The 10,888-nt window shown below is 39.9% G+C and overlaps 1 long non-coding RNA gene across 2 annotated transcripts in view; it reads left to right on the top strand.

The window, feature by feature from the left end:
- LOC102162881 overlaps positions 1,448-10,888 on the top strand; it is a 107,899-nt gene continuing 98,458 nt past the window's right edge. The window contains exon 1 of one of the 2 annotated variants that reach the window (XR_002337938.1): positions 1,448-1,677. This is a non-coding gene — a long non-coding RNA (uncharacterized LOC102162881). Of the gene's footprint in view, positions 1,678-7,964; positions 9,393-10,888 lie in introns of those variants that run through there. The other variant, XR_002337939.1, reaches the window with a different exon arrangement.

Here is a 10,888-nt window from a genome sequence, read left to right as displayed (position 1 = left end):
GCCATGCAAATGAAATAATGACATTTGCAGCAAATAGATGGTCCTAGAGATTATTGCTAATTTCATAGTAAAACAGAAGTAAACCCGACAGAGAAAGACAAATATCATATGGTATCACTTTTATGTGGAATCTTAAAAAGGAAAAGATACAAGCGAACTTATTTGCAGAATAGAAACAGACTCACAGAATTTGAAGACAAACTTACGGTAACCAAAGGGGGAAAAATGTGAGAGGGATAAATTAGAAGTTTGGTATTAACATAAACACACTGCTAGATATAAAACAGATAAGCAACAAGAACCTACTGTATAGGGAACAGTACAGGGAACTATACTTAATATTTTGTAATAACCTATAAGGGAAAAAAGTTGAAAAAAGTATAAAACTGAATCACTTTGCTGTCCACCTGAAACTAGCACAACATTGTAAATTAGCTATACTTCAATTAAAAAAAAAAATCAGTGCGATGGGTCTTTGCTGGTGCCCAAAGTCTTCAGAAGTGTTCTAGTTTCTAGTAGTTGGATGAGTTAGGACTGATGATGACTCTATAATTAAATTGATGCAAACTGTCTTTATCCCAATCGGTCTTTTAAAGAAGATGTCTATTTATCTCCCACATTATTAAAGTAAGTAGTTGAATGGGAAGCCAAGATAGGGCCTATAGCAATGCATTTTTGACCGAGGAAAAAATAAGCAGGTAACTTCCTCTCATATTCTTGTCCTCATGGTACATGGTAAAGCAATAAATGTCATGGAATTGATGTCATAAAATTGTTGCTCCAAGCATATTCCAAGTGTCTTGCATGGATCTGGGTCTAATCCAGACACAGTTTGAAGCCAAGAGGGGAGTCCTCTAATGTTGTATTGTTACTCACCCCCACAGTCCTTCTTATTCTTGTGAACTGAGATTCTTGAATACAAAAGTAGGGATCATTTGTTTGAATCTGGGATTCTAGGTCAAACTGTATCCACTATATTTTCCATAGAGTAGGTTCAAGTCCCTGGGCAGCTGTGCCAAATGGATTCATTTGTTTTACTAGGTGGGAATGATTCAGAATTGACCAGAGCTTCTACTTGCCACTCTAGAGCAGGGTCAGTCTCCAAGTTCACAGAGAAGCTCAAGTTTGTGAATCCCAGCTTTGGCTTTGCTGCTTCTTTGAAATTGAGAGATTTATGAAGCTGAAAAAAGAATTATGTTAATCCAGAAAGAAAGAAGTGGTATTTATTTTGCCCCTTGGGAAGGAAGTACATTCATTGTAAGTTTAGATATTTCCCCAAGGCAGAATGGGAAACATTTTCTGAAGGCAGGAGGAGAAAGAAGCTGGTTGCTGAATGAGTGATGAAGAGTTTATAGAGGTAGAAAGAGAAGCTCTGGCTTGTGAACCATCTTCAAGAAGAATGAATACAAAGTATGAGCTTTCCCTCTTGTGTTTTTCCTTGCAGATACCTTGACTGTGAACAATGGTTTCAATAAGGAAGATAGAATGAGTTCTGACAGGAAGGTTGGGAGCTGTGACAGGCAGAAGAAAAATGAAGCCAAACAGCACAGAGATGTGTCATCATTGCTGGGTTCTACCTTGATCTACATTCAGTTATCACTTCTTTTCAAAATGCTTGGATCTCCTTCAAGAAACAGCATATATGTTCTGACTTTGAAGTAATGGCTGATCTTTCAGGTACAGTATATTGAAATATGTCTCATAGCTTTCTTCCCACACTGAATTCATTAGTACATCCATCCATTCAAGGATCATTTATTGAGAACTATTATGTGATAGGCATAGTGGTAGGTACTATAGATTATCAACCACTTATTTCCTGGAAATCTTATAGTAGTAAACAATTTGCTTCTTTAAAAAGTTTTTTTTGCTTTTATTCTAAAATTTGCTTTGGCTTTATGACTCATGCTAAAGGCTTCAAACCAAGAATGCCTGAATGAATAAAAAGGTAGAGATATTTGTAATGATTTACAGTGTTTTATATATGTATTTATAGGCCTGTAAAGGCACTATATTCCTGTATTCATTATTTGAAATATATAAGCCAATTATAAGGAAGATGGACTCCTGATTGACTCCAGAAATGCCCGAGTTGTTTCTCAGAAGTCAAGGTAATAGCTTTCTGTGTGCTATTTGCCGTATTCTCTCACTGACAGCAAGTGAATCCCTGTATTTGTCAGTATGGATTTTATGCCTATTATTATTTATGGTGTAATGCTACAGTAATACATGCATTAACTCCCAGGCATGCATTTAGGAAATATGAGAGAGGGAGACTGTGGATCAAAGAAGAAGACTTGAGATAAGACAGAAAGAAAGAATGACAAAAACAAGGAGAAGTACACATTATTGTGTGGGAGGGTGGAGGAGGAGTAACAAATTGTGACCACCAGTAAAAGGACTTATGAATAAGTTACCCTTCTCATGGTCACCGTGAATGGAATGTAGGTGATAAAGCCTCCAGGGGAGAGGAAGAATGGCAAGAAAGGGTTAGTAGGTGAACTGTATCCTTTCAGCACCAGGAAAGGAGAAATAAGAACACCTAGGCAGTGGGAGCTAGGGTCAGTGCTAGTAGAAAAGAGAGATTGTGGTGTAGCTGTGGGGCACAGGGTGGCTAGGGGATCCTGGCCACCTCCAAGGCTTTGCATAGGCTATACAAAAGGAAGTTTTATGGAAAGAGTGGGCCAGTTACCAGTGAAGATAATGAAAATGTGGGAAGGGTTGAAGAATTAGACTTAATGTCTGATTTCTGTGATAGTTTGGAATTTTAATTAAACACTTTAACAAAACTTCCTTGTCAAAACTTCCTCATAGGGATTTGTCCAATATTTCAAATGTTTCCCAAGTGCTGGGAAATGGAAATTTCCAACAGGCAGCATTTCATAATACTGTCGACCTGGGGAAGTTAGCGTAGCAAGTTTAGGTTTCATTCTCAAATCACATATCACCCTTCCCCTGGAAGTGTCCGTTTAACTGTTTATGATTTACTTGAAGGGTCAGTTTCAAAGAAGATTGAGCTGCAGCATAGTCTGTACAGGAATGATGTAGTTGAAGAAATCTAATGTGAACTCCTACAATCAAACCTTGGAGAATTAAAGTAAAAACATCTTAGTTTGTAATAAACAATCAAATTTCAAGTGAAACCTACAGCCATTTGAGAAATGCTCTGCTGTCCTTTCTTGAGAGGTTCCTGCTAATAAATGTCTTGAGCCCTCTTCACTGCTGGTGTCATGGTGTTGGAATGGTAATAATAACTCAGACAACCAGCACTTGTCTGAACACAGTCTTGTGAAAGCAGGTTCTGTAAAACATAGAAGCCAACAAAGACACAGGAAGACTATGTTGTGAAGAAAGATGAATTAGCTGTAAGAAGTGTTTTGAGGGAGTTCCCGTCGTGGCTCAGTGGTTAACAAATCTGATTAGGAACCATGAGATTGAGTGTTCTTCTATCCCTGGCCTTGCTCAGTAGGTTAAGGATTCAGCCTTGCCGAGAGCTGTGGTGTAGGTTGCAGACGCGGCTCGGATCCCGCGTTGCTGTGGCTGTGGCGTAGGCTGGTGGCTACAGCTCTGATTCGACCCCTAGCCTGGGAACCTCCATATGCCGCGGGAGCGGCCCTCAAAAAGGCAAAAAGACAAAAAAAAAAAAAAAAAAAAAAAAAAAAAAGTGTTTTGATTGGAAGAAATAATATCCAATAACTATGGAAGACAGAAAAGAAGGGCCATTAGCCCATTCCAAATGAGCAGAGAAAAGCAAAGTGGGAAAGTGAGGAAAAAAAAAAACAAAACCCTGTCACCAAATTGAAAAAAAAAAAACCTTTATAACAAAAACTATATCGATGAATGACCTTTAGCTGTGGAAATATACTATTGTGATGAAACATGAACTGAGAGGATTTTCTGAGGGCTAATTTACATTTTTTCTTTTTCGGTCTTCAGCATATTTTAGTAGATGCAGGGTTCTGCATGGTTAGTATCTTTGTCTCTCTGAAAAAGAAAAATGGGTCAGCTTGACATACCTTGATGTAAGCAGTCGGTCAGGTGATGTCTGTGAGAGGCATGACTAAAGCCAGATCAAGCCTTACTAGGAGAGGGGACATTTAGGGGCTTGCCCTGAAGTGGTATTTTATGATTTAGTTGATGGAGGAATTTTCTTCCTCAGCTGAGCATGTCTGACGCTGAATTTATTCTAGGGAAATAGGATTTTTCTGACAGGCAATGAGGGAATTTGCCCAACATAGCCAACAGTACTTGGCTGGAGGACTTTCATGGTGGAAAAAATAATAGCTCCCCAAAGAGGTCCATGTCCTAATCTGATAACTGTAAATTATATTACTTTAGGCAGACAAGGAGCTTTGCTGATGTGATTAAGGTCAAGATTGATGTGAGAGATTATCCTGGATTATCTAGGTAGGTCCAATCTAATCATATGTGTCTTTAAAGTTGAGAAACTTTCATAGCTAGGTCAGACAGAGATATGATGATAGAGCAAGCATCATATAGATATACTGTGAGAAGGAGTCATCCGCAGTTGCTTCCTTTGAAAATGGAGGAACGGGGCTAGGAGCCAGGGAATGTGGGTGAGCTTTAGAAACTGGAAAAGTCAAGGAACTGGAATGTCTAGAAAGATACACAGCTGACTTCTAGAACTGCAAGATATTAAATTTATGTTGTTGTAAGCCACTAAGATTTTGGTACCTTGGTGGAGTAGCAAAAGAAAACGAATAGAGTATTGTACTTTGTCAACACGTTCTCTTTGTTGTTTCATGAATTCTGTCTAAATATAAATCTGTAGCTGTTAGCCTCTAAGGAAAATCTTGAATGTAGAACATGATTTTTTTTTCTTTTTTGGGTGCCCCTGTGGCATATGGAAATTCCTCAGCCAGGGGTTGAATCTTAGCTGCAGTTGTGAACTATGCCACAGCTGCAGCAATGCCAGATCCTTTAACCCACTGTACTGGGCTGGGGATCAAACCTGAGCCTCTGTAGCTACCCACGCAGCTGCAGTCAGATTCTTAACCCACTGTGCCACAGTAGGAACTCTAGAACATGATCTGAAAGGCTGAATTAAGTAAATAAGCCTATCAGTTGTTACATTAACAAATTGATACATTCATTCTTTTTACTAGCAAATACTTTTTTGAACCCCTGTTATCGCCAAGCATTTTATTCAGTTCTGGGATTAAAACCTGAATGAAGACAGATTCTATCACGTACTCAAAGAAGAGTTTATGGATTTGTTGGTGGGGGTGGGGGAAGAGGGACTCTAACTATCAAACTTGCCATTTCAAGTTTGGAGCAGATAAGCTTGCGTCTTTCTGTTGTCCTTACTGTGAGCATTTAGAGTTCACTTTCATCTAATAAATTTAACCAGTCACACTCCTCATCCTGTTTTCATCTTCCCCAAATTTGTTTAAATCTATAGTCTCTTGCCTTTTTTTTTTTCAGGGCCATACCCACAGCATATGAAGTTTCTGGGTTAGAAGTCAAATTGGAGCTGTAGTTTCTGGCCTATACCACAGCCACAGCAATGTGGGATCTGAGCTGCATCTGCAAACTACACTGCAGCTTGTAGCAACACTGGATCCTCCCACTGTGTGAGGCCAGGAATTGAACCTGCATCCTCATGGATACTATGTCAGATTCTTAACCTGCTGAGCCACAATAGGAACTCCTCTTGCCATCTTTTGTTCTTTTTGTTTGTTTCTAGGGGTGATGTGATTGATATCTCCTGTGCATTAGTGACCTTGGTTTTCTCTTAGGAACTTGGTGCAGCATGACCTTTCATTATCCCTCTGGAAAGATAAGCTATAACAATCCCTCCCTGGGCTAGTGCTTAAGTAGGAGAGAGGAAATAAATGTCAGCTTCTGGAACTACAGTCTTGATTCCAGGAGGTACATGCAAATCATTTAGTATTTCATTCTGCTGGGCTAGTCCAGAATAACTTGGAACAAATGATGAACAGGAATTCCGTCGTAAATGAAACAATTTAGGTTCAGTTTTTTTGTTGCCACCCATTATTTTCTAGAATTATACATTTCTTTTTTCTTTCTTTTCTTTTTTTTAATATTTTTGCCATTTCTTGGACCGCTCCCACAGCATATGGAGGTTCCCAGGCTAAGGGTCTAATTGGAGCTGTAGCTGCTGGCCACAGCCACAGCCACAGTAATTCAGGATCTGAGCTGCATCTGCAACCTACACCACAGCTCACGGCAACGCTGGATCATTAACCCACTGAGCAAGGCCAGGGATCGAACCTGCAACCTCGTGGTTCCTAGTCGGATTTGTTAACCACTGCGCCACGATGGGAACTCCAGAATTATACATTTCTAAAGGCATTGACAGATTCTCTTGGTGAAGATATATCTTACCTCACCAGTGATCTGTTTCCTAGTTCTGACAGATACCTCTTCCCAGGCAAGTATCTGGATTGCCCAGGCAAGAATATCTAGATTCATTTTTTTCCCTACCCACCCCTTTTTTTATTGACTATAATAACAAGGGGTGGTAGCAGGCAAAGCAAAAAGAGGTTTAAAGCTGTAGAGTTCTCTGCTAACATGTAGTCAAATATTTATGTCTGAAGGGATTGTTTTTAATCCCCTTCCTATGTTTAAAGGTGATACTCTTCTCAAAACATGGCCCTGATGCATACAGATTAAATAGTGTTTGAATTAGCCAGAAAGAGAAGGTAAGAAATGGATGTACCATAGTTTATTTGTTTCTGTTGGTCCTTTCTTTAGATTTCTGACATTGTGGCTCTGTGGCATGTCTCATTATCTTTGGCTAGCCTCTGCAGGGTGGGTACAGTAACTATCCGAGGGGAGCAGCAGAGATGGCAGATGAATGAGAGAGAAATTATGTTTAGGTAAATCCTTTTAGGGAGGTGTTTTGCAGCCATGTGATAAAATGTACAAATTTAATTGCTCTTCCTCTTCTCACGCATGATTGCCTTGCTGTCCTACCCTGCCTGTGGGTGCCTGCAAAAAGCACATGATAGATGTTACAAGTAGGAGGTACAGAGAGGGCGTAGTGTGAGAACAAATGTGCTGGGAGTGGGTGAGTGACAGATTAAGGGAAGAGCAAGTAGCAAGCCTGGGCAGAGAAAAGAAGCAATATTCATTCTAAGAGATCAGAGAGCCAGAACCTGAGAGTATCACAAAACTCCAAAGGCCAGGCCATGAGTTGATATGAGATTTCCCTCTCCTTCGTCTTGCACATGAAGAAATCCTCTTATTCTGAAGATTCAAGTGTCTAGCCAGAAATTCTATTTGGGATGGAAAAAGCCAGGATTCTTCTCTACCCTCTAACTGATTCGTTCATGACAATTTTCATAGTGAAGCATTATGTCAGGTTTGGCATAGATAACGTGGGTCACGTGGGGGGAGGGACTTCCCAGGATCCAGCCATGCCTGGCACACTCAAAATTTAGATATCCAGAGAGGATGAGGAGCCTGCATAGAACACTTAACAGGAGAAAATAAGTGGAACTGGAGGAAAAAAATCAGGAAAGTGTGGTCTCACTAAAGTAAAGAAGAGAGTTTCATGGAGTGAATTGTGGACTAATAGGAAAAACAGTATAACATGTGTGGAGAGATGAGTTTACCGGATTTGGAAACCAAGAGGAGGTTTATTGGCATGATATGAAAGGAAGCCATGTTAGAATGCTTTTTTTTCAATAACTAATTCTTGATGTCCACACAAATCTTTTTTTTTTTTTCCGAATACTTACTATGCAGTAGTCCTTACTATGTATGCTCTTACTATGTACACTACTCTGGGTGTTTGGGGATTCATTGATGAGAAAACAGACATGATATCTACTTTCATTGTAGTTTCCGGGGGGAGGCAAATAAAAAAGAAAACAACAATTATAAAAGTAGGAATGACCTCAGAATATTGGAGGGAGAGAAAAAACTTCATTTTATCTGAGGCACAGTGATTAACAGAATGGACAAGTTAAGAGAAAATACCAGAAGACCAGGGGTCAGATCACATGGTAAGAGCCTTGTAGACTAGATGATAAAGGAGTAAAATCTTATCCCACAGCACTGGGAAGACTTTAGAGAGGTTTTTGCCTGCGTGTAGTGCTATTTGATTTTGAGTGAATGAGAGATGAGGAAGTGGAGACTATAAATATCGTTAACTTCCTCAAGATATTGTGCCGAGCAGAGTAGTTAACTAATACTTATTTACTGCTTGTCACGAACCGGTCAATATTTTAACTATTTTTTTACCATCAGTAATGTAATACTACTTACTCCTACAATGGAACAGGAACTGTCATTAGTCTTATGTTGCTTACATGTAAGGACACTGAGGCACAGAGAAGGACCTAGAGTAAAAGTGGAGTTTTTTGTTTTCACTTGCTTGTTTTTCTTTTGATAGGACAGAGGTGGAGCTTCTATTTTAATAAGAAAGAAAATAGAGAATATGGCTTAAATTCAGGTGGGTTTATTGTTTGATAGAAGTTAGGAGTCTTTCCCATTATGGCATCAATTTTCTCAATGTTCATCAGCTGAGGAAGAAAGGACCAGGGAGACACAAGGGTGAGAAATGACTGGTCAGTAGAAATAGGAGTGTACTGAGAAATGTTTAACAACTTGTTTTCCTCTAAAAGCTTACTTATCCTTTACAGTTAGATCTATAATCTGTCTGTGGTTAACATTTTAGTATGATATAAAGTAGGGATCCATTTTCAGATGGAAATCCAGTTTATACAACACTATTAAAATTACTATTATTTCTCTAGTAAATCACAGTGTCACCTTTGCCAGTTAGTTAAGTTTATACGTCTGGATCTCTTTATGGATCTTTGACTCTTCTCTGTTGGTCAGTTGAAAATCTTTATATTTTGCCTGAAGTTTTCCATATCTGCAATGAAGGCTCAAATAAGACCTCTTGGGTTTGCTTTTATACCTTCCAGGAGACTTACTGAGGTCAAGTCTAAATATCTACATATGAAATACAAGGTCCCCACTATTACTTGTTCCAAATATGGTGTGAAGTAAATTAACTAGTATGAGGCACTGCTTAGATTCTCCCTACAGGACAGAAAGTTTTAGTTCTCTAGTTACTGGGAAGACTGTCAATATTCAGCCCTTAGCTGTTAGTTCTCTTTGGGATTGCTGAAAAACAGCTACCTTGCCCAAACTTGTGTCTCCTTCCTGGGGCTGCCCATGTCAAATGACTCCTCTTACTGACTGGTGATCTCAGGGAATGAGAAGCTGAAGGGATCAGGAGGTAGAGGCTTTATGGAGATCAATGCTACTTGACCTGAGTCTGCTGGTGGAGATGTTCCTTCTTTGGGAGCTGAGACCTCAAACTCTGAAGAGCCCTGAGTTGTAGCAATAAGAAGCTTCTCCAAGAACTTGGGGAAACTCCCCAAGGAGTGATGGTAAGTAGAGCCGCTTCTACTTCCATTTCTTAGTTCTTGGACCCATGTCCAACCTTCTAAAAGACTCCTTTCCTTGCCAGGTACTGCCTCAGATCTGTCATTTTAGTGGGTTCTCCTTGGTCTGGTGAGTTATGACTAGTAGGTTCTGCAGTCATGTGCTGACTCCTGCACTTTCTTTGCTGTTGTTCTCTGGATAGGAGGTGATATAATGTGGGATGCTGGGACAATGGGTCAAATGCTCTCTAAGCTTTCAGGCCTGCAAATAGGAGATACTGACCTCCTATTAGCATCAGAATGAATTGTTGCCTTTTCCTAGGTGGGAGGGATCTTATGCAGTCAACTTGCCACCAACTGGCTGGTTGGTCTTTACTAAGCTACCCCTAATGTAGTGACTTAAAATGATGATTTTATTTTGCTCATGATTTCTTGGTTTATGAAGTTGGGAAGGATTTAGCTGGCTGGTGTATTTCTGATCCACATGATTTCAGCTGGGGTGCCTGAGGCTGGAGAATTCACTTCTAAGGTGGCTTTTTCCTCAGATGTCTGATGTCTCTGAGTACCTTGACCTCTCTTTCTCTTTCTATATGACATCTCATTCTTCAAGGCCTCTCTAGATGGCTTGGTTTTCTCATAGCATGGTCTTCTCAAGATAGAAATCTGACTTCTTATTTGGCAGATAATTTTTCTCAAACAGGAGTTCCAGGAAAGAGGATTCTGAGAGGTTCCATGTGGCTGTTGCACAGCTTCTTACAACTTGGCTTTTGAAGTTCCAGAATGTCTGTATATTTATTGGTAAATGGATCACTAAGGTTCAGTTTGGATCCAAGAAAAAGAAGGAATAGATTCTACCTCTAGATGGCGGGGCGGGGGTGGGGGGAGGGCACGTGCCTGCAGGGAAGAAAGGCATTGATGGTGGCTGTACTGGAGACAAACTTAACAGTCTCATTGAGAATCCTGTAACAGGGATTCAGGGTTGATCTCTGCTGTTGGCAGATAGGAGATTTGGAAGTAGCAGTAACTATATCAGCTTTGGTAAGTGGAAGTCCATCCTTTTCAGCTCATTTATGGCCTCCATTTCTGCCACCAGGGGTTACTTCATCCATGTGTCCAATACAAGGGATGGACAATGCAGAAGCTCTGTTAATTGTCAAATAATTTTGTCTACCTGTGGGTTTAGTGCTTTTTCTATCATAGATTCTATTTAGGGATCATATGCAATACAAAATCTTCAGTCTTTGAATCCACTTCCATTTGTCCATCCACATGCTCCTACTATAGGTTTTCTTGACCTCAGTCTTTCAGTATCTCTTCTTCCAAAACTTTGACCAGCTATGCTAAGCTGTTCTGCATTGGCCACTTTTTAAAAAAATTCTCAAGCAGATGATCCTATATATCATCCAAGGTTTGGCCCATTGGGAGGACTTCCTCTCATTACTCTCTTTCAGGCCACCCTTGAATAAGAATATAATTTGGCCAGTGTCTACTTAGGCTTACAC

Source organism: Sus scrofa, chromosome 13, assembly GCF_000003025.6.
Source record: "Sus scrofa isolate TJ Tabasco breed Duroc chromosome 13, Sscrofa11.1, whole genome shotgun sequence".
Lineage (NCBI taxonomy): Eukaryota > Metazoa > Chordata > Mammalia > Artiodactyla > Suidae > Sus > Sus scrofa.
Note: the sequence above shows the minus strand (reverse complement) of the source record. Positions and strands in the feature narration are given on the sequence as shown.